The sequence below is a fragment of the Sminthopsis crassicaudata genome, chromosome 6 (genome assembly GCF_048593235.1).
Source record: "Sminthopsis crassicaudata isolate SCR6 chromosome 6, ASM4859323v1, whole genome shotgun sequence".
NCBI classification, from domain to species: Eukaryota; Metazoa; Chordata; class Mammalia; order Dasyuromorphia; family Dasyuridae; genus Sminthopsis; species Sminthopsis crassicaudata.
Genome location: NC_133622.1, coordinates 3,645,571 through 3,669,173, shown reverse-complemented (window position 1 = coordinate 3,669,173; position 23,603 = coordinate 3,645,571). Strand labels below are relative to the sequence as shown.

Sequence of the window (23,603 nt, the reverse complement as noted above, 5' to 3'; positions counted from 1 at the left end):
AGACAAGCTGGCCTTCTTGCTTTTTGTTGACATCATATTCCTAATTAGGAAACTATACATGGAAGGGTTCCAGATGCCTCAGAGAGTACAGGGAAGGAGCCATTCCCCACACTGGAGGTGTTCAAGCTGAGGCTCAGCGATCAAACAGAGAGAGAATTCAAGGTTTAAGGGTAGAAGGTGGATGCAGAGGAGCCTTTCTTATTCGTCTTCTCTTTGTCTCTACAGGCTAGAGTAGAGGATTGTCCCAAATATAAAAAAATACACTAGAAAAGCAAGAGTCAAAACTTGCAGGGAGTGGGGGGAAGGGGGTAGAATATTGTTGACCCAGAGTTGGGACCCCATTCATTCATTTACTGAGATGACAGTTGCACCAACAATTCTAATTGGTCAATGGTTCTAAAAACCAACCCATGTTGGACACAAAACACTAAAAAGCTTAAAGTTCTAGAGAAAGTCACTTATTATTTGGGGGGTAAATAATAATAACAATGGCTGGACCCACTAGATGCAGGGCCTAATGGTAGGCCAAGGTGACTGAGACCTGGTCCCTTCCTTCAGAGGCTGACAACTTGGAACTGGAAGATAAACAGCTGTGGAACGTGAACAAAAGGGAGAGGAGGGGAGGGAGATAGATCACTTCCGATTAATGATAAAGAGCATGGAAGACTTCTTGGAGAAGGAGGTGCCTGGGCTGGAACCTAAAGTCAGAGTAGGAATGAGGCGAGCAGAACTGGGTTTGGGGAGGAAGGGAGAAATCGGAAATTGATGGGCAGGTCCAAGGGACAGAAGGAACTGAGTCTGGCAGGAGAGAAGAGGAATAAGGCAGAAAGGGTGGTTTGAAGCCAGACATCCCAGGGCTTTGGATAAACAGTTTCCATCTCTGGGGCTACTGGGTTTTCTCAAAGCATCTGCCTCAAGCACCGTGGGATAGGGAGCATCCTTACTGGTATGGCCACGCTGCAGACCAAAGTGGGCAAGGAAGAGAAGGGCTTTACCTGGAGTCACCCCAAAAGGAAAAGGCAGAACCGCAAGCTGCCCAAAGAATGCAGGCTCAGGAGTTTAGATTTCATTCTGTCGGGGGAGGAAAAGGGATCAGGAAAGATTTTTAAGCAGGGAAGTGAGTGGGGCCAGAGTTCTATATTAGTAAAATGGTTTTGAAAGAAAAAGGGAGGATAGAAGGAGGGAAGGAGGGAGGGAAGGAGGGAAGGAAGGAGGGAGGGAGGGAGGGAGGGAAGGAGGGGAGGGAAGAAAGGTAGAAAGGGAAGAAGGGAGGAAGGAAGGGAGGGAGGGAGGGAGGGAAGAAGTTTGACAATATAGGCCTTAGCATCAATTCAACTCCATCAAGTCTTTCCTTCTTTTAAAATTATTTAATTCTCTCAATGGCCCCACCCCAGGAAAGAATTATCTTGCTCCTAATTTTCTACATGAGAAAGACGGGACTAATTGAAGCCAACCACCCGAGAAGAGTGACATGCAGTCACATGCCCTCACCCTGGGAGCAGCCCAGAAAGCTGAGCTTTGTTTAAGCGGGCCACCAAAAACGAGAAATGGTCCTTTGCAGTCCAATTACTCTGCAGATGACTGAAACAGACAGCATTTCCAACTGCTCAGGTTAAACACTCTGTAGTTCAAGTCGGGAGATATCTATTAGCCCCCTAACATGTTCAATGCACTGTGCCAGATGCTGAACAAGAGGGAGGACTTGCATAAGACGCGTGACCCACCTTCGTGGCTCTGCGGCCGAAAGAATGTGCAAAGGCAAAAGGAGATGTTAGAATGCTCTGTGAAATTCCGTGTATGTGTGAGTGTGTGTGTGTCTGTGTCTGTGTGTCTGTGTGTGTGTGTGAGTGAGTGTGTATGTGTGTGTTTGTGTGTGTGTGTGTGTGTGAGAGTGTGTGTGTGTGTGTGTGTGTGTGTGTGTGTGAATGATAAATGACGAATTGTAAATGTGCTCCAAGTCACCAAGGCCATGGTCATGGTGGGTACCAGGTGGGAGCCAGAGGGGAGCTGGAGCAGGAGCCTCCTCTGCGTGGCCCTTGATCACTGGCCATGCCCCGCGGGCAGCAGACACCAGATGAGTCTTTAAGACATTTCTGCTTCTAACACTGCACATCTGATGGGCCCTTGTGGCTCTCATGTCCCATAGATGCAGAATATTTGTAGAAAAGCCACCAAACTTGGTGCCCAGAGATCTGGGTGCAAGCTCTGCATATTCTGCTAAATAGTTGTGGTCTTGGAGACATCCTCTTTCCTCTCTCAGAAACAATTTTCCCAGAAGCACCTGAGAATTGCCCCGGCTCTAACATCCTTGGATTCTGAACCTCTGACTTCTGTCACCCCCTTGTCCTGGGCAGGTATGGGCTCCCTCGGGATAGGAAAAGCTCCCCGGGCAGAGATCCTGAACTGATACCCCTGGGAGGGGTCTGATCCCGCTTTCCTGCCCATACTGGGGAGCCCCACTATGTGAGCTTGGTGTCCTGGGTGGTGGCCAAATATTTAGGGACCCAACCATGCAAAAGGTTCGATGTCTTTCCTGTTAATTAGCCAGCATCATTCTGGGGCTCCCAACTGTACAAGTGATTCCAGTGTGAGACCTCTCCAACTAGGGCAAGCTCAAACTTATGTTGAGGAGGCTAGGAGAGGCCAAGGTGAACGTTCTTTGGCAATCCCTCGAGGTCACGTTCCAAAAGCATTCCCTCCCTCTCCAAAGCAGTTCCTATCAGTTCTGAAACGAGGTCACATCTACAAAAATATTATGCTCGTATGAGATTGTCAGCAGCAACGTGAGTTCTCTCACCTTCCTCCATCTGTCATCCACTGAAGGCAACCGTTCTGATTCTTTGTCCCACAGTCCCTCCCAGGGCCAAAGATACCAAAAATTGTCCTATGGTTCAAAGGTTGTGATTTAAGAAACATTGGCCAAGTACCTGTTGGGGAGATTCTGTCTCTGACCCGGTATTTTGCTGCTATTCGGATCCAAAATCAAGAAAGATGATGATCTGAATTCTAATCTTCTCTGAATGAGAGAATGAGAGAGAAAAGCATCCCCAACTGAGATTCTGAGCTGGAGAAGGAAACAGCAAACCACTCCAGGATCTTTGCCAAGAAAACCCCAATCATGGAGTAATGACTGAAATTGGTGGAGAAAGATAGCAGTGATCCTGAGGTCCCCTGACCTCAAGTGCTATTGTTCTAACCATCTGTCTGTCAATGATCCTAAAGTCTCCTGGCCTTAGAAATATAATACATGTACCTGAAAGCTATATTATATAGCAGCAGTCACCAGAACCATTTGGTATTGGCTACGAAATAGACCGGTAGATCAGTGGAACAGATTAGATACAAAGGACAAAAAAGGGTACATCTATAGCAATCTAATCTTTGACAAACCCAAAGATTCCAACATTAGGGATAAAAATTCATTATTCAGAAAAAACTGTTGGGAAAACTGGAAATTAGTATGGCAGAAATTAGATATGGATCCACACTTAACACCATATACCAAGATAAGATCAAAATGGGTCCATGATTTAGGCATAAAGAGGGAGATAATAAATAGATTAGAGGAACAGAGAATAGTCTACCTCTCAGACCTGTGGAGGAGGAAGGAATTTATGACCAGAGGAGAACTAGAGATCATTATTGATCACAAAAGAGAAGATTTTGATTACATCAAACTAAAAAGTTTCTGTACAGACAATACTAATGCAAACAAGATTAGAAGGGAAGTAACAAACTGGGAAAGCATTTTTAAAGTTAAAGGTTCTGACAAAGGTCTCATTTCCAAAATATATAGAGAACTGACCCTAATTTATAAGAAATCAAACCATTCTCCAATTGATAAATGGTCAAGGGATATGAACAGACAATTCTCAGAGGAAGAAATTGAAACTATATCCATTCACATGAAAGAGTGTTCCAAATCACTACTGATCAGATAAATGCAAATTAAGACAACTCTGAGATACCACTACACACCTGTCAGATTGGCTCAGATGACAGGAACAAATAATGATGAATGTTGGAGGGGATGTGGGGAAACTGGGACACTGATGCATTGTTGGTGGAGCTGTGAAAGAATCCAGCCATTCTGGAGAGCAATCTGGAATTATGCCCAAAAAGTTATCAAACTGTGCATACCCTTTGACCCAGCAGTGCTGCTATTGGGATTATATCCCAAAGAAATACTAAGGAGGGGAAAGGGACCTGTATGTGCCAAAATGTTTGTGGCAGCTCTTTTGGTTGTAGCTAGAAACTGGAAAATGAATGGATGTGCGTCAATTGGAGAATGGGTTGGGTAAATTATGTTATGTGAATGTTATGGAATATTATTGCTCTGTAAGAAATGACCAGCAGGAGGAATACAGAGAGGCCTGGAGAGACTTAAATCAACTGATGCTGAGTGAAATGAGCAGAACCAGAAGATCACTATACACTTCAACAACAATACTGTATGAGGATGTATTCTGATGGAAGTGGAAATCTTCAACATAAAGAAGAGCTAATCCAATTCCAATTGATCAATGATGGACAGAATCAGCTACATCCAGAGAAGAAACACTGGGGAGTGAATGTAAATTGTTAGCACTACTGTCTATCTACCCAGGTTACTTATACCTTTGGAATCCAATACTTAACGTGCAACAAGAAAATGGTATTTACACACATATATTGTATCTAGGTTATATTGTAACACATGTAAAATGTATGGGATTGCCTGTCATCGGGGGGAGGGAGTAGAGGGAGGGAGGGGATAATTTGGAAAAATGAATACAAGGGATAATGTTATAAAAAAAATTACTCATGCATATATACTGTCAAAAAAATTATAAATAAATAAAATTTTTAAAAAAGAAATATAATATATTATAGTTCTTTTTTCCCTAGATTTTAGGGAAGGTAGAGCAGTGATCTTGAGGTCCCTTGACCTTAGAGCACTATCATTCTAACAATCTGTCTGTCAATGATCCCAAAGTCTCCTGGCCTTAGGATAATCCTACAAATGATGCTGATCAGATAACCAAGTTTCTGAGACAATAGTAAACAGACCACCCCTCAGACCTACCTCTAAATCATAAAATTTAGCAAATAAGTAACATGAAGCTCTGGTCTCTCTAACTTTGTTCTCTAAAATTGTCGTCTTTCTCTTTTTTCTCTCCTAAATCCTTCTGGAACTTAGCCCCTTTAATTGGCATTACAATTACAATAAACTTTGCCCCTTGACTTGGAAATGGGTTCAAATCTGCAAATTCATTTGAGACACCTCACGACACGGGTCTGTGAACCCAGCCTCTCCTTCGGAACCTCAACAAAATCACAGTAACAACCACCTTCAGATTGCGAGAGAAACTTTGGACCTCCACTACTCGTCCTGTTCCTCCTGCCAGGAGCAGGACCACAGCCTTCAGGAGGAAGGTACGAGCAAGCAGATTCCAGCTTGATATTTAAAAAGAACAAGAAGAAAAGCCTCTTCCTAACAAGAAAGCTAATGCTAGATGTTTGGAATAGGATGCTCAAGCGAGACTGAGCTCCCTGTCAATGGAGGCATTCAAAAAGCAGCTGGATGGGAGAGAACCTTTGAGTGGGAGCTCCTGCTTCAGGTAGAAGCTGGAATGACCCCGCCCAGTCCAGCCCACCGCAGCTGCTGTGTACTCCTCGCCCGGGAGTCACTGCAGGAACAAAGATGGCCAAGAAGGTTCTTGCCAGGTATCGGGAAAGAACAAAATTGACTAAAAATGACTCTCATTGAAACAGGTTAAGAACGATGAAACCAAAACATTTCCGATGAAAAAATAAGCTACAATGGCTATGGTACAGTTTGGGTGATTCTTCTTTTTCCAGCTCAGGGAAGATGGAGAGTTTTGTCTGATGTTTTCCCTAGCTCTGTTGTTCTTTAAGCTCCCAAGCAAGCCTTTCTCTGCCTCTATGCAGGATCCCCCAGTAATGGGGTAGCCCTACTTTGCACCTCGCACATCAGGACTTCAACAGAAGCATGCAATGTTAGATCTCGGGGATCTGAAACATAGAATGTTGGAACCAGTGGAGAGAGACCTTAAAAATAAAATTGAATATTAAAGCGGGAGGAAGCTTTGAAACAGAGACTGTAGAATATTAGTGCTCTAAGGAGGTTTTCAGCTCATCCAATTAATCCAAGAAGGATGGAGTGCCCACTGTGCCAAAGGCAAAACTGCAGGTGCACCGAACGAAGTGAAAGATGGTGCAAAACCCTATTTTTGCCCTATGGGAGCTTACAGTTTGATAGGGGAATATAACAAGCATGCAAATCAACTTAATACAGGGACAAAAAAAAAAGACTTTCAGACAGCGTGCGGCAGGAAATTTTCAGAAAATAGGGGAAATGACTCTCACCCAGAGGTGGGAGGGAAGGTGAGAGCAGAACCCAAGGTGACCTTGAATAAAGAGAAAGATTGAAAATAAGGAGCACCGGGAGGGGAGACAGCCTGTGAAAGTATCTGGAGATGAGAGAATATAAGCCAGGATAAACAAGCAAGTAGAACATGGGGGGAACATGAAAGAGAATAGGGTAAAATAACATTGGGAGCCCCATGGGGAAGGGAATTAAGTGTCAGGCCAAGGAGTGCTTTCTCATTCTACAGAGAAAGGGGAGACAGTAGAGACTTGGTACAGAGAGCGAGGTGGTCAGTCTTGCACATTTAGACAAGTGTTTGGAAGATAAATCAGAAAGGGGGGTCTTGGGAAACTATTCCAGTAGTTAAGGACAAGATGGCGAGGACAGAAACTGCGCCCTGGTGATGGAGAGAGGAGCCTTAGGAGGGACTGGCTCCAGACGCGTGGTGGAGGCAGCCTGTGCGATCTGGCCGCCATTCAGAAATCACAAAGCAAGACAATGGAGGGCTGGAAGGGACCCTCAGATCATTGTTCAATGGCGTCAGCTCAAATAGAAACGGGGTCACTTAACCAAACATAAGGATCCCCAAGGGCCTGTGTTTGTAGACTTGGAAAACCACACGTTAATATAGCGACGTTCTGTTGTATTTTCACTTCTTTCCTTATCCTCTGATGATGTTTTAACCAGGTTTCCACACAGATATGCTCTACGCTTTGGTGAGCTTCTGATGGATGGAGTTTAAATCTTCATCTTGAAAGTAAAAGACTGAGCCCCAGAAAAAACATAACTGACATGTGCACAGTCCCCCAGTGCTCTCTGCTCCAAAGCCAGCACTCTTCCCAAGGTTATCCCTCTGAAGGTTACTGGCTCCCACTCCCCTCGTTTTACAGGTGGGGAACCAGAGTCTCTGAGAGATTAAAAATAGCTTGCCCCAAACAGAGATTCAAACCCAGGCCCTGGAAACAGAGTGTAACAATGCATTTCAGCTTAGAAGACCATGGTTCAAATTTCTGTTCTGCTACTTATCACCTGTGGGACTTAGAACAAGCCACTTAGTCCGTATTGATCTCCTTAGCAGGAAAAAAGGAAGAGTTAAGACTAGACTCTCCTAGCTGTGGGCAAGGCATGTCACCCCATGTGCCTCAGTTTTCTCATCTGTAAAATGAACTGGAGAAGGAAATGACTAACCACTCCAGGAACTCTGCCCAGAAAACCCTAAATGGGACCAGGAAGAGTTGAACGTGACTGAACCACCATGAATAAGCTGGATGAGCCCACCCAGCTCCAAGTCAAGGATCCAACCTCTCCATACTGCCCCAATCTGTCACACCTTAACAAAGCACTTTCCTCCCATCCGTCCTGCAAGTGGCTAGTGCCGTCCTCGGACCCTGGTCTTTCCTGGGGCTTGAGAACCTGAGATTCTGAGCAGATACGATGTCCGCCCACGCCAAAATGGGACTGGCAAAGCCAGTGTGCCCCCAGATGGCACCACCCATGGCTGTTCTACCTCTTGGCATCCCTTCTGAGGCTGCTGTGCCTCCTCATCAATCTATGTCAGATCAGCTAGTACCACCTACGTGAAGATCTTGAGGGACAGAAGTGTTGACTGAGTTCCCAAGGTCTCACCTAACAAATAACTGAGCTAAGACCTAAATCACCTCCTTGACTTCCAAATCCAGAGCTCCTCCCATGTGCCCTATTGCACAAGGGATAGAGATGGGGTGAGGCTCACGATCTCATTGGGGGAGTTGAGGGATCCTTAGCCAGAGATCCATCTCTCAGATTGGCTAAGATGAAAGAAAAAACAATAACAAATATTGGAGGGGATACAGGAAAACTGGGACACTGATACATTGTTGGTAGAGTAGTGAACTGATTCAACCATTCTGGAGAGCAATTTGGAACTATGCCCAAAGAGCCATAAAACTGTCCTTAGCCTTTGACCCAGCAGTGTTTCTAGTGGGCTTATATCCCAAAGAGATCTTACAGGAAAGGAAAGGACCTACACGTGCAAAAACGTTTGTGGCAGCCCTTTTTGTAGTGGCAAGAAACTAGAAACTGAGTGGATGGATGCCCATCATTTGGAGAATGGCTAAATAAGTTACGAGATATGAATATTATGGACTATTATTGTTCTGTAAAAAACGACTTGCAGGATGATTTCAGAAAGGCCTGGAGAGAATTCTATGAACTGATGCTGAGGGAAATGAGAAGAACAATGATCAGTTCTGATGGACCTGGCTGTTTCCAACAATGAGATGATTGAGGTCGGGTCCACTGGTCTTGTGATGGACAGAGTCATCTGCACCCAGAGACAGGACTATGGGAACTAAGTGTGGATCACAAGATAGAATTTTCACCTTTTTGTTGTTGCTTGCTTGAATTTTATTTTCTTTCTCATTTTTCCTTCTTGATTTGATGTTTTTTTTATGTAGCATGATAATTGTATATATATGTATGTCTATATTGGATTTACCACATATTTTACCACATTTAACACATATTGGATTACTTGCCATCCAGGGGAAGAGGTAGTGGGAAAGGAGGAAATTAGAACTCAAGGTTTTGCAAGGATCAATATTGAAAAATTATCCATGCATGTCTTTTTAAAATTAAAAAGCTTTAATTTAAAAAATAAATAAATATAAGAGACTTAATAAAAAGAAAAGAAAATTCCATGAGAAAAAGACTGAGGATCTTGGTCAAGATTATGAAACTTTTATGAAGGAGACAACTCTACACTAAGGCTTCAAGGAAATAATAAATTCTAAAAAAAAAAAAAAACAGAAGATAAGGAACAAGGAGAATGCAGACACAGGGGGCAGAGTCTCATGTGAGTGGCCAGAATGTCACAGAGGCTGGAGATGCTTTGCCAAGTTCAAGAAATAGTGTGCAATCCAATTTGGTTGGAATATAGAGTCCATGAAGGGTAATAATGTAAAATCAAGTTGGAAAAGTACACCGGCACCATATGGAGGTCCTAAATTCCAGGGAAGGAGACCATATTTTATCCTCTGTGTGATAAGGGAACCCTTGAGGTTTATCACCCAGGGAGAGGATAATACTCACTGCTTTGGAAGGTTATTTGGGCAGCTCTGTGAAGGTCAGACTGAAGAAAAAGAGCATAGGGAGGGCAATCTGAAGAATACAAAAGCTGTAAAGGCAGGAGATGTGCCCACCTGAGGTAGGATGGTGACATAAATCCTGATGCTAAGGAGGGCCCCTCAGCATGTTTTAGAACAGCAGCCCAGTAATTTGGATTTGGTGAATTTGATTTTGCTCATTCAGAGTCTCTTTTTGTAGTTTATTTTCTAGTTGTGGGCTATAGCCCAGAGGCTTGGCTTCCAGAGAGCCAAGTTCCAGAGAGTGAAGCATTTCTGCTAAGGTTCATTCAGCAAAGATTTTGTGAATGTTCTTAGAACAAACTTTCACTACCTTGCCTGGCTCCAGCACAGTGTCTAGAACCTAGTAGGTGCTGATTAATTGCTTAGAGGTACAAAAAAAAGGAAAACTTTGGATTCCTGCCCTCCAGAATCTTAGAAGCTAATTGTGAAAACCCAACATTGACAACTAAATGATAATTCAACAAATGATTGGTAACTGAAATAGCACTGGAAGACATGGAGTTTAAGGATCATGAAATCTGGCACCTTGAGCAAAGCATTTTCTCTGAACCTTAATTTTCTTATTTGTATGATGGGGATAATATGTACATGGCTAATCTATAAGGATAGTTACTTAACTCAAATTAGATGATGCTTATAAAGTGCTTCACAAATGTCAGTGTTGGATATCAGAAGTACCTTGGTTTCAGGACCAATTCTATATTCTTGTAGGAATCTTTTATGCATATACATATATATATAAATGTTATATATTATATATATTATTATATGTATATTATTATATTATAATATATATTATATATAAAATGTTATATATATAAATGTTATGTATTATATATATTATAATATACATATTATATTATAATATATTATTTATAAAATGTTTTATATATATATATATATAAGATGTTATTTTAATTCATAAAAACCAAACAATCATTTCCATAACAATACCATAAGAAAGATGATTACACTTGAAATTGCAAATCTATCATGTACTACTTAATAGTTCTTTAAGTATACACAGTTATCACCTAACTTATTTTTCCCTTTTTTTCTTCCCTCCCCAACTTTTGCCCTAGAGATGGCTACCATTAGATACAAATATGTATGTATGTATGTGTGTATCAAGATATACATACTCATACATACATATTTTTGTTTATGCAAAACTATTTTTATTCTAGGTTTATATATACATGTAAAATTATTCTATACATACTTTTATTTATCATCCTTTCTCTGGTTCCAAATAAAACTTTTCTTCCTATGTCCTTTATTTTTAATTTGTATATTTGTAATAGACAAAATGTTTTCCTTATTTTTTCTGGATTTTTTTATATTAAATTTTCCATTTAGTGTGGTCTTTTTGTTACAAATACATGAAAGTCTTTCACTTTGTCAAATAACCGGTTTTTTCCATTCAGGATTATACTCAACTTTTCTAGGTAAATTATTCTTGGATAAAACCCCAGCTCTTTTGCTCTTCAAAATATAATGTTCCAAAAACTATGGGGTTTTGTTTATTTGAGTACAAACTACCAGGTCTTCTGAAATCCTGACTATTTCCATAGCATTAATTTTTTTTCTTGTTGCTTGCAATATTTTCTTTTTAACCTGGGAGTTTTGAAACTTGGCTATGATATTCCTGTAAATTTTCCTCCTGGGATCTCATTCAAGTAGTGAAACGGTAGATTTTCTTTTCTATTTCTACTTTATTCTCCTAGAACTTCAGGGAAATTTTCCTTAATAATTTCTTGTAATTTTGTATCTAGTTTCTTTTTCTTATCATAACTTACAAGTAGTCCAACAATTTGATATTGTCTCTTCTCTATCTGTTCTCCAGATCAGTTGTTTTTCTAATGACATGTTTCAGATTCTTTTCCATTTTTTTCTGGTTTTATTATTCCTTGTTGTCTTATAATGTCATTCAACTTTTAGTAGTTCATGGCAGTCTCAAAACTATTAATAGTCTCTGTTCTTAGGAAATCCTAAGGAGTTGCCTGAGGCATATGCATAAAGGTTAAGTACTTTTCCCAGTTACAAAACCAGTAAATTCTAGAATCTGGGTTGGACTAATTAACCTTTGAAGTTTCATCCAAATTAGCATAAAATAAGTAGAATATGTTGGAGAACAAGGGAAATATCCAAAGTCCTTCAGAAAAAAAAATGTCATGGAGAAATTTTCTTTTTTGTTTGTTTTTTTTGGGGAGGGTGTAGAGAGTGGGGCACAGAGGAAACTTTTTGGAGACATCATCTAAGCTAAACTTTGGAACAAAAGGAAGCTCTGAAAAGTGGAGATTAACAGAGGAATGAATTCTAGACTTAAGTGGGGAGTGTGCAGAGGCAGGAGATGCTATGCTAAATTCAGGAACATAAAGCTCTTTCTAGTTGCTGGGCATAGTAATAGGTTTGTGGGTGAACGTGGAAGTATTCCACTGTGTACGGTTTGTCTTGGGATCAGGGATAAGATCAGCTCCAAAGGGGCTGTGTGCTAATTTAGGCATTAAACACATTCAAAAGGCTTTAAAAATAGTTACATCAAGATGGAAATGGAGGATCTGTTTGATAGGAAACATCCCACTCCATCTCTTAGGATTATCTCCTCCTCAACTTTTTGCATTCAAGGCAGCCTAGCAGGCCCCCTCTGGAATGGATGCAGAAAAGGCCCAAACTATTGCACACCATCTCCTCCTCTTTTTAGTTGACTCAGTCTCCCATTTTTTTCCATGGACTGGCTCCCATCTTAATCTCATGCTCTAAAATATAGGATTAGATTAAATCACTGTTAATAGCCATGTGGTTTTTTTTGGTAGAATCAAACTGAAAACAGATAGACATTAAGCAATATATAGCAGACTACAATAATAATTACATCCTTCCTTCCAGCTGGTCTGAGGATGTTACTGATAGAAAATTTTAAACTTGGAAATTATCTAAGTGCTTTACTCCAGGGAACTGGGGGCAGCAGGAGCTGCAGAGATCTCTGTCTGCTTTTCTTTGTCTCTGTTTCTCTATGTCTCAGTCGCTCTATTTCTGTCTCTCTCTCCCCCTTCTCCTCCCCTTTCCCTTTCTCCCTTCCTTCCTCTCCATCATTCCTTATCACTTCCCGGCTCTAATCTGGTCCCAGATTATTTTGCCCTGTAGCCAGCCAGGATTGTATTATAATTATTATTATTTCACATGGATATAATACTCTGTTGAAAGAGAACATGAACTTGCTGCTAGAAAGCTTCCCCCAAACCAGGAAGGTCTGGGTGCAAGTCCTAGGTCAGACATCCTCCGGCTCAGTGAAGCTCCCCACACTCTGCCCAAGAGCACACCTGGCTAAGAAGGTGCTGAGTGGAAGGACGCTCCCTTACTTGGGAGTTCTAATTCCATTCCAGGTCTAATTCCTACCCTCATCAGAGTTTAGAGCTTATAGGTTTCCCCAAAGAACGGCCTCATGGAGGAGTGGAGACAGAGCTCACGCTGGGATTGAGAATAGAGTAGAATTCCTCCTTGGACACATCCCAACTTGGTGACTGGTCAACCACTGACCTTCCCATCCCCCAAGCCACTCCCCAAGCCTCTCAGCTGCAGCTATGAGAAGTTACGAAGTTAGGAATGCCAATCTAATACTTCTATCCCCCGAGGAAGCTGCTCTGCTGAGGTCCCTCACAACAACACTGTTATGGAAGCCATTCCAAGTCAGTGCTCCCACTTTTCAGATGAGAACACTCAGGGCCAGAAAAACGAGATCTCTTTCCTAAGGCCATACAATTAGTAAGACTAAAAACAAGAAGCGAAACTTTGGCATTTGGACTCCAATTCTTTTGCTCAGAAATAAGCCAGATGGGGACCGGGGAGGGGGGCGACAGAACCAAACAGTTCCCTCCTCCTCTTCCCACAGACAGAAACAAAACTGAGGGAGAAAAAGCTGGTGAGTTTTTTTGTTGTTTTGTTCTGCCTTGTTTGAGGTTTGTTTTCTTTTATTTTAAAGCTAAATCTATTTCCTTGAATAAGCAAAAGTGACAGACAGGCCCCAGGACAATTCTTTGCCTGGGTGAAAGCCAGACCAGGTTGGTCAGGCTAAGCAAAAGGTGCTTAATTGCTGCAGTCAGCAAAGAGGGGCCCCGCCAGGGAAAAGGAAAGGCAGTCTCGGGCCAGTCTATTCCCTAAATTTACCCAAAATCATTTTAACCTGGTGCCATTAAGCATGGACAGCAGAAGGATTATGAATTCCATTAATATTTGTCCCCGGGATAGAAGAACAATCGGAGAAAAATTACATTGCGCCGGGCCCATTTGAAATGGATGAGAGTTGAAGAGTAAATAATGAAGAAGAATGTAGACAGATACAGAAAAGGACTTGGCCCATTTTGCAGCTAATAGGTGCCACTGACAGTTCATTACTGATAAATGTAGAATAATGATGGTCTTAATGAGTCTTTTCACGCACATATTCATCATATCTAAGGAGAACGAGGTAAAACAAAAAAGCTCGGAAGAGCGTCGAAGCAATTGCACACCAGCCCCAAATCCTACAGGCTTTACCCAACAGGACAGGGAAACGGACCTTTTCTTCCTGCGGCTGACAATTCAGATAAAAACCAATGGGAGCAGTGGAGAAAAAGAGATCCAATAGCTCTTTCCAACTCACCTGCCTTTTCCTCGGAATGTTCTCATCCAAACCCCAAAGGCCAGCCTTCCTTCGAGCAATCCTCCTCATTCATTGGCTGAACTGAGAGCCACTGAAAATGGCTGTGGTTTTCAGGCCCGTGTGTTTGGCTTTGGGAAAAGCTGATGAAAGAAGCCACAGTTTCAGTCCTGAGAGAGCTTGACCTCTAGAAAGGGGCAAGGTAGCTTAGTGAAGAGAGCACATGATTCGGATTCTAGAGAGACTTGGATTTGAATCTCTCATTCTCTCCAAATTTCATCTTCCTCCTCTGTGAACCGGTCATAAATAATGCCTCCATCACCCAGCTCAGGGGATGTTTGTGAAGAAAGTGGCCTTTGCACCCTAAATTTCTGTGGAAATTTAAATTATTATTATTTGCATTAAGAAGATGAGAGGTGGGAAAAGAACTGAAGTATTAATTAGAAGGTGATAATTGCATAGGCAGGGTCAGTCAGAAAGGGATAAGAAATTGCAGAAAGTCATAAAGGCAGAATTACTTCTAGTTCAGGAGATCAGACATTGGCTTTGTGAAGGAGGCAAATCTTGAGTGAGTTAGTGGATGCAAAAAAAAAAAAAAAAAAAAAAGTTATCACACATTTGCTATGAGCAAATCCTATGCTCAGTGCCAGAGGTGCAAAGAGAAAAGTCTCCGTGCTCATGGAGCTCTGGTATCCGTGGGAGGGACCATGCATCCAGAAGCTGGCAGCTGCCAGTCAGAGACCTTCCTGGGGGATCTGGAGCATCTCTCCGTCTAGGTCGATAGCCTGAGAAGCCTATTTCCCAGAGAATCGAGATGGCTTGTAAGGACAGAACCTGGTACAGGGACATGCAAAGACATTCCCACTTAGCTAACCCCATATTGAGGCTCTTGGACCGGCAGCAGAGACATTCTAAAACATCAACTGTTCCAAACAATATCCTCTTTGCCTCCAGGTTCTTGGAGAGTATAGTCTCTGGCCTCAGGGGTCCAAAAGGTCTGGAGAGTGCTCTGACATCTGGCCATTCCAGATTCCAGTTTGTAATCCCACGGCACTGATTGATATCCACAAGGTATGAAGAAATTGGGGAATCCCCATGTCCAATATTCCATGTTTGCTAGAAAAGTGGTCTGCTGCTTGGGAGCTGAGATGGCGGGAAGGCTGCGTTCCCAAGATCCCGGGGTTCAGAATGTCCCGAATCTTCATCAGGTCTTAGGGAAGTATCATAAAGAGAGAGAAGAATGGTCAAACTGCTCCAGAATGGGCAAAGCAGGTCCCCTTGTTGCTGGTTGAAGAGATCTCTTTGCCTCTGGGATCTCCACGGAGTGTAGTCTCTGCTGTCCAGCTTGATCTGCTGGACATCCTGGACCCCTGCAGGATTTTCTCTTCAATAGGAAGCTGGTAACTTCACCCCTTTAGCCTTGCTTGCAGCTAGTCACCTCCCTTTTGTCAGCTGGACTGAGTGAGGCTCTTTTTTAGCTGGAGGGCTACTGTTGTCTTTCAGCCAAAGCAGTGACCCTTGTTTTAGGCAGAAGCCACTGGGACTCAACCCTGAGGGTTACCCTCTCCAGCAGAGAGGTGACTTCCCTCCTTCACTTGTCACACACACAAGTCACACAATCCGGCTAGATTTTAAACAGGAAGGGATGTGCTCACTGTCTTTCTGGCCTTTTCATATTCAGTTCTTACTCGGTTCTGTCTTAATCTCATGACTTCATTTAGGGTTGTTGGGCCAAGCTACTGGAGTAGTTGGCCATTTCTTTCTCCAGTTCATTTTATAGATGGGAAACAGGTGAATAGGATGAAAGTTCTACACAGCTAGTGAGCGTCAGAGGCCAGATTTATACATCTTCCTTAGTTCAGACTCAGTACTCATCCACTGAGCTAACTCCTGCCCAGATTCAGTATTGCTACTAAAATCTCCGGACCTGCTGAGTGGGAAAAGACTTCACTTTGAGATTTCAGCGCCTCAGTTTTTGCCTTTTCAACTTAGCTATCACACAATAGTTAGCTTCTCCCCCTGTTTGCTCTTTTCCAGACTAAACATCCTCATTTCCTTGACTTCTTGATGGCCTTCCATTCTCTGCATTCATCATGATTTGCTTGGAGATGGGATTTTCCAAATTTCAAGGAGCCCTGAAAAATATATGCGAAGTGCTTATTTCAGCCTCATACCTGCTTGAATGATCACAGCCTCAATTAGTCAGTCAATGAGGAGGTTACTGGAATTTTCAGTGTTTTTTTTTCTCATTTTTCAGAGAGTTTATAAAGGGGATTTAGAGGTTTGGGTTTTTACTTTGGGCTTTTTTTTTGTTGCTTTTCTTTCTTCAAAATGCTTTAACCTCTTTGGAAGAAACCTGCCAAGCAGAGAACACTGGCGTAAAAGAAGGCATGTTAGCACCATGGAGACCCCCAGTAGCCTGGCCCGGGGCTCCCTTACCCTGAACAAATCATGTTCACAATGAGTTCCTGAGACAGGATTCTTTCACTGAATGTTACCTTATGTTACCAAAGCATATGGCTCCCCTTGCTCTTTGCCTCTCTGGAGTTTTAATTTCCAAACCAGATGCAGTTTCACAATTATGTTTTACTTTATTTTATGCATCCTGCTGTGGAGACACAGAGGCTCACAGTAATTAAACGTCTACTTGGTGAATGGCAAGGAAAGCTCCAGACTCCATACTGTTCCATTTGTTAAAATAAAGCAAGAGAGAAAAGAGGATTTTAGTGTCTCTAGCAGACCTCTTTTCACCAGGGTATGAAGCTATAAGATAGGAATATATAATTGGAATTGATATTTAGGAATTAAAAGAAGCTATTACCATACTATTAAAAAGGAATAAATAGATACCACATATTAAATAACACAGATGTGTATATATACATATATATGCAAGTGTGGCTTCATGTGAATATTTGTATAGAGTAAAGTGACTTGATCAAGGTCAATTAGTACATAAATTTGAACTCTAGGCCTAATATACACAGTATTTAAATAGCTTCAAACAAGTGTGCATAGAAACATTGAAATAGTATTATGATGAAGATATAAAAAAATTATAGATGAAAATTGTATTGGAAGAACAGTAAAGGGGAGGTGAAATGATGTACATTGCATCTCATGAAGATGCAAAAAAGACCTATTACAATTGAGGGAAAGGAGAGGGGATGAGCATGATGTGAGCCTTTCTCTCATTGGATTTGCCTCAAAGAGAGCATATCATTCATATTTAGCTCACAGCGAAACTTGTCATACCCTATAGGGAAGTAAGAGAGGAAAAGGGAAGACTAATAAAAGAGGGAACAGAAGTAGAAGGGGAAAGGAATAAGAAAAGGGAAAAGGCTGTAAAAGTGGGGGCTGTTTCAGGGAGTTGGTGGTCAGAAGTAAAACACTGGGGAAGAGAGAAAGGTGAAAAAGGAAGAGAAAAGTAAAACTTTGGGAAAATAAAATGGCAGGAAATAGTCATTTTAACTATGAATGTGGATGGGATGAAACAGAAGTGGATAGCAGACTGGATTAAAAGCCAGAACCCTACAATATGTTGTTCACCAAAAAAAAAGCACATTTAAAGCAGTGATACATACAGAGTAAAGGTAAAAAGCTGGAACAGAATCTATCATGATTCAGGTGAAGTAAAAAAACCAGCGGTATCCATCCTGATCTCAGAAGAAGCAAAAGTAAAAATTGATCTAATTAAAAGAGATAAGGAAGGAAACTACATTTTGCTAAAGGGTACCATAGATGATGAAGCAATATCAATACTAAACACATATGCACCAAATGGTGTAGCATCCAAATTCCTAGAGGAGAAGGTAAGAGAGCTGCAAGAGAAATCAGATAGCAAAACTATACTAGTGGGGGGATCTCAACTTTGCTCTCTCAGAGCTAGATAAATCCAATCACAAAATAAATAAGAAAGAAGTTAAGGAGATAAATAGAATTTTAGAAAAGTTAGGTATGGAGAAACCTTTGGAGAAACTTGGAGACAGAAAGGAATATACTTTTGGCCAGTATATGGAACTTTCACAAAAGTTGACCATGTGTTAGGGTATAAAAGCCTCAAAATCAAATGCAGAAAGGTAGAAATAGTAAATGCATTTTTTTCAGATCATGATGCAATAAAAATTGCATGTAATATAGGACCATGGAAAAACAGATCAAAAATCGATTGAAAGTGAAATAACCTAATCTTAAAGGATAAGTGGGTGAAACAACAAATCTTAGACACAACTGATAATTTCATTTAAGAGAATGACAATAATGAGACAACATACCAAAATTTATGGGACACAGCCAAAGTGGTTATTAGGGGAAATTTTATATCTCTAGAAGTTTACTTTCATAAAACAGAGAAAGAGAAGATCAGTTAATTGGGCATGCAACAAAAAAAGCTAGAAAAAGAATAAATGTAAAACCTTCCATTAAATACCAAATTTCAAATTTTGAAAATAAAAGGGGAAATGAAGATCACTATCTATTTATGCTTTTTTTACTTCACACAACTCCACTGAATCTTCCAAAGATCTATTCTAAGTGCGTGGGACCTTCCTCTAGATAGATTAATATTGTACATACCAGGCAAAGGAGATCAGTTTTCTTGTGATTGCCCCTCACTTTTGTTCATGACTAGCCCACCTTCTTTTGGGAGCCACATGTTTCTCGGATGATCGCCTTTAAACTTATTCTCCTGTAAATCACTTATTAATACTATAATCCAGATGACTTGGGGTTACCATGCTCCATTCTATTGCCCTGTGGATGACTAAAATGTTTAATTCTTTGGAGACAGCAATATTCCATTATTTCTAGCCATATAGCACTGAGAGAATACTACTGTTGAGAAGATGGACCTTTATTTCAGGGAGAAGCGGGGGAGGGCATTAAAAACACTGTGAAATGTTCTAAATATAGCTTCCTCTACTCTTCGTTCAAGTCTGGAACCAGCAATGTCTATCAAAAATATTTGTACTGACAGATTGACTCTATGGGCTCCATTCAAATGTATATCATATGTACATCCTAGTTCATACAAAAGGTTTTCTTCATCCATTTGAATTTTCCTATGTAGATAGTAAGTGAAACTCATTTTTTAAAGTGAGGATAGATCTTATAGAGGAGGCTCTGGGGTATGTTGGCACTTGATGCAAATGACACATTAAAATCCAATATAATGGTAACCAAATGACCTTTAGAGAGATGTTGTGACATAAATACTGGCTCTGGAATAAAATGATCCTACCGTCAATGTTCACTAACTGGATGACTTTGGGCAGCTCATTTCATCTCCTCAATTTCTCCATCTGCAAAATGATTTGGTTACCCTGGATGTCATCTGAGGTCCCTTCTACCTCTAGAACGATGATCCTATAATCTTTAAATTGGACACTTTAACAATCACCATCTGTGAGAGTGACATACACCTCTGGAGGCCATTTATCTCCCAATCTCAGGAGTAATCAGAGGGTCAATGAACAAAATTCTTTCCAATATCATATTTATATTATATTTATATTTATATATCATATCATATCATATTTATATTTATATAATTCTATATATTCATATATAGAATTCAATTTACTCATAGAGAATTTTTTTCAGAAGAATCTTTAAAGAAGCATTTTACTGCATATGTACTGTCAAAAAATATTATAATTATAAAATTAATAAATAAATTAAAAATAAATTTTTAAAAAGAAGCATTTTACCCAACAAAATCAAATACTGGTTAACAGCAGGAAAGGGGGGTGGGGGAAGAGTCAAGAGATTGTAAGGCAAGATTTGGATTTATCCAAATCATGTGCTTTATTAAAATCAGTAAAGACAGTACCTTACATTATCTTTCTAGAAACAGAGGAGTGGGGTTGATAGAGCAATGGTCTTGAAATCAGCGCTCTAAAAAACCAAGTTTCAATTCTTATCTCTGATACTTGTTACCTGTATTATCATGTACAAATTACTAAAGCTTTCAGTGTTCCCAGAACACTCTATAAGATATAGAATAGAGACAAGTAAGGAAAATCAAAATTATGCTTTATCATTTAATAACCAATTCTACTCGGAAATTGAACCTATTCCCCATTTTGTCAAATCCCATTTGTCAGTGTAGCTCAAAGGCCATTTCTCAAAGTTCCAACTAAAAGTGTCATTGAATAGTACGATCGCCGAGTGTCTCACAGGACATTTGCTGGCAAACCAGTCAAACCTGGAACTCCAGTTTATCAGTGAACAGAAACCAGTTTAAGGTAAAAGGTCGGCTTTCCAGGCCTGTCTCTCCTTGCTCAAAAAAATAGGACTGGTTTGGTCTCCCAGGGGGACGGCTAATGGGATTATCCTGATTAGGATTTCTAGAAGTATTTGAGCTTCCTAAAGCCAACTGAAACTACGTATAAAACTCTCTAACAAACCTGATCTCCACCTTCTGATAGTCAATAAACATAGTCCTTTCCATCCCTTCAGGATCACTGACCTGAGGAAGCCATTCAGACCCACTTTATTAACAGCTATATGTGTCACTGTTAATAAACGATTATCTTGCCTGGAGAAATATGTTTCAGTTTGCCCAATAGCATTTCACTTGCCAAACAAGCTACATATGTACAATAATTAAAGAAATTTTCATCTGGGGACTTAACCTATCCCAGTGAAATTAGAGGTAGGAACAAAATACATACATACATACATATGTGTGTGTACATATATACTCATAAATGTATACATGTGCATGTGTGTGTTTTCATGTATAAATGTGTGTATATGTGCACTCATTCATTTATACTCATATTATTCAATGTGACTCTAGGCTGAATTAGTCCCAATACGTAGCATGAAAGTTATAGAGAAAAGTCATAATGATGAGGAGGACGTTGACAGGTGAGCATTGCCAGAGAGAGCTTGAGTTACTGTATACAGTCTGGAAGCCTAGCTTCTCCCCGAGCAAGCAGGGGAGCCCTGAGAGGAGGATCTTAGCCTTAAGTGGATCTTTTGTGTCCGTCACTATGACCAATCAGAAGTCCAAGTAATGAAATCACGGATCTATATTTCCCCCATAAAAGATCCTGGCTGCACTTCACTAACTGGCTAATGCCTCTTAGGACCCCAACTCCTGAGGGTTAGCCCGCCAGTCAAGGGCACGATCCCCCACTTGCACTTAATGGCACCTTCCTCCTAATGATGTCTTCCTGCCGTTAATTGTGAGTTCCACTAGGGAACTTATCTTCCCTTTGTTAATGGCTAAAAACCCCTTTCCTTGCTAAAAACCTTTTAGATTTAGCTTGTTCTTAGTGGTGTAATAAAATCCTTGCTTTGTGATTTGGAAAAGGTCTGAGCCTCCCAATCCTTGAGACGACTTGTGACATCAGCCAGTTACCCCCATATAGTTTGGGGGTCCTACACTCCCCATGCCTCATCACTGTGGCAAAGCCCCATCAATAAGAATTCTCCAATAATGAAATGTTTTGTTCTCGATGAAGTGAGGCTGGGCTGGATGACTTAATGTGGTTTAAAAAATGTTTCAGGTGAGAACTCTGGACCCAATTCTTAAGATTTCAGAGCTGCTTAGATATTATTCAGTCCAACCCCCTTGTTTGTAGATGAGAAAATAGACTCCCTCTCTCCCCCCTAACTCCTCCTCTCTTTTTCTGTCTTTCTCCCTCCCTCCCTCTCTTCTTCCCTCCCTTCCCTCTCTTATTCTATGTGTCTCAGTTATCCTAACAGAAGGCTGAGACATCAGATGGAAGAGAAAGGAAAGGTATATCCTGTAATGAACATGAGCTAAAATAGAAAGATAACAATAAAACTTGTTTAAAAGGAAATAAAAGATAAAAAAAGTCCAACTCAGCATGCACTTACATCTCTATGGTGTGAAAGATCTTGTGCTCAGATTCAGAGATAGAAAGATGAAAAGTAACCCAGCTCTGCCTCATGGGAGCTTCTTCCATGAAAGGTAACTTCAGCGGACACACTCTTGTTCTTCTTGTTTGTCCCTCCCTTTCAGAGGACCAATGTCTTCATGGGTGGCGTCCTGACTTGTGTAAACCGGTCTGAAATCAGGCAGGGCTACACAAAGTCCTCAGTCTCACTCTGTCTGCCAGTCATCATCGTCCAGCTTCAGGGCAAAAGTCAGGGCAGCTAACGATGGCCAAAGTCGCAGTGAGTGACCTTGGAGTCTCCCATGTCTGAGCAAACTCCAACAGCCCCCAGGGTGTGTTCAGCCTCCCTCAAGGCCATTAGAACATTCTGCCCACTCTACTGGACAAATGTGCAGGTGCTGGGGTAGCTACCCCCCAATCCAGCCACAGGTTTGAGGTAACCCTCAGCACGGTTACTACCTCTGCCCAGATGGCTTTACCAGCATGTGGCTTCTGGGCACCTGCAGATTCTTAGAGCCACAGATGAAGGCTGGGAAGTCAGGTGGATGCCAAGGTGGATGGGCAGCTCTGAAAGGGCTCAGCAAGTCTTCACACCAAAGTGCTAGTCTTCCCGACACCCTGCACACTTAAGTGTGACACCCAATGGAGAACATTTCCCCCAAAATGGTGGCATTTTTCCTTTTCTGTGCTGTCAGCACATAGTGTGGGAGCCAGGTATTAAAATTAATTGGCCTGTGGCATTTGGCGGGTACTATATTTCAACAAACTCTAATGGATGAAGCCATTTCCCTTCTTGTCTTCAACAATCCATTTCCCCCGTTTCTGTCCTCATTCCTGCACACACAAGTGTTGTAGAAATGTAAAGATCACTTGTGTCAACCCCCTCCATTTACCGATAAGGACACTGAGAGACCAAGAAGTAAAATGCTGGCCTAGAGTCCAAAAGACAGCACCGCTATGACTTAACCCCGGGTCAATGTGAGATCTGCTGTTCTTTCCTAACACCACGCCGCTTCCTCATTCTCAATTACTGAGTCTGAAGTCTTGTACTTTTCCATCCCCTTTGACTCTCTCACATGGCACAGTTTATATTCCCATTAAGTCATTTGCCGCTTTCCCCTCAGATACTGATCTCTTTTGTTTTCTTTTTTCTTATTTCTCTCTTTGATAATTCCTTCCTAACTCACTGAATTCCTTTAGAAAAATCACTTCCCTGAATTAAAATGTGTAAATGGAGGAGAAAGGGAGGGAGTCACACATTATTTATTTCTAGGATCTTTTATGGTTTTAACTCTCTATGTTCTGGGTTCTAAAATCCTTTCTAGGTCTAATGTTCTCTGCTCTATGTTTTAACATACTTCCCAATCCTTCAAAAAAAAAAAAAGGTTGTTTGGTGACTAGTAGGTCATGTTACCTAATCTGCAAAATATCTGATTTCTGATCACATCTCTTCACAGACCTCCCTGTCAAAGGTGGATCATTGGTATACGTACAATCATGACAAACTGGATTCAAAAAACCCATGTTCAATTCAGATCTTCCCAATGAGTGTCTGTATGACCAGAAGGAAGTTCCTTAAGCCCCCATTCAACTCCTCC

General features: G+C 41.1%; 1 long non-coding RNA gene across 1 annotated transcript in view; it reads right to left on the bottom strand.

Annotated features, from left to right (window-relative positions):
• LOC141547666 (uncharacterized) overlaps positions 1-22,119 on the bottom strand; it is a 519,112-nt gene extending 496,993 nt beyond the window's left edge. The window contains exons 1-2 of the long non-coding RNA XR_012483585.1: positions 21,986-22,119; positions 14,138-16,269 (exon numbers count right to left, since the gene is read on the bottom strand). This is a non-coding gene — a long non-coding RNA (uncharacterized LOC141547666). The remainder of the gene's footprint in view (positions 1-14,137; positions 16,270-21,985) is intronic.
• Between the last annotated feature and the right edge of the window lie 1,484 nt (positions 22,120-23,603).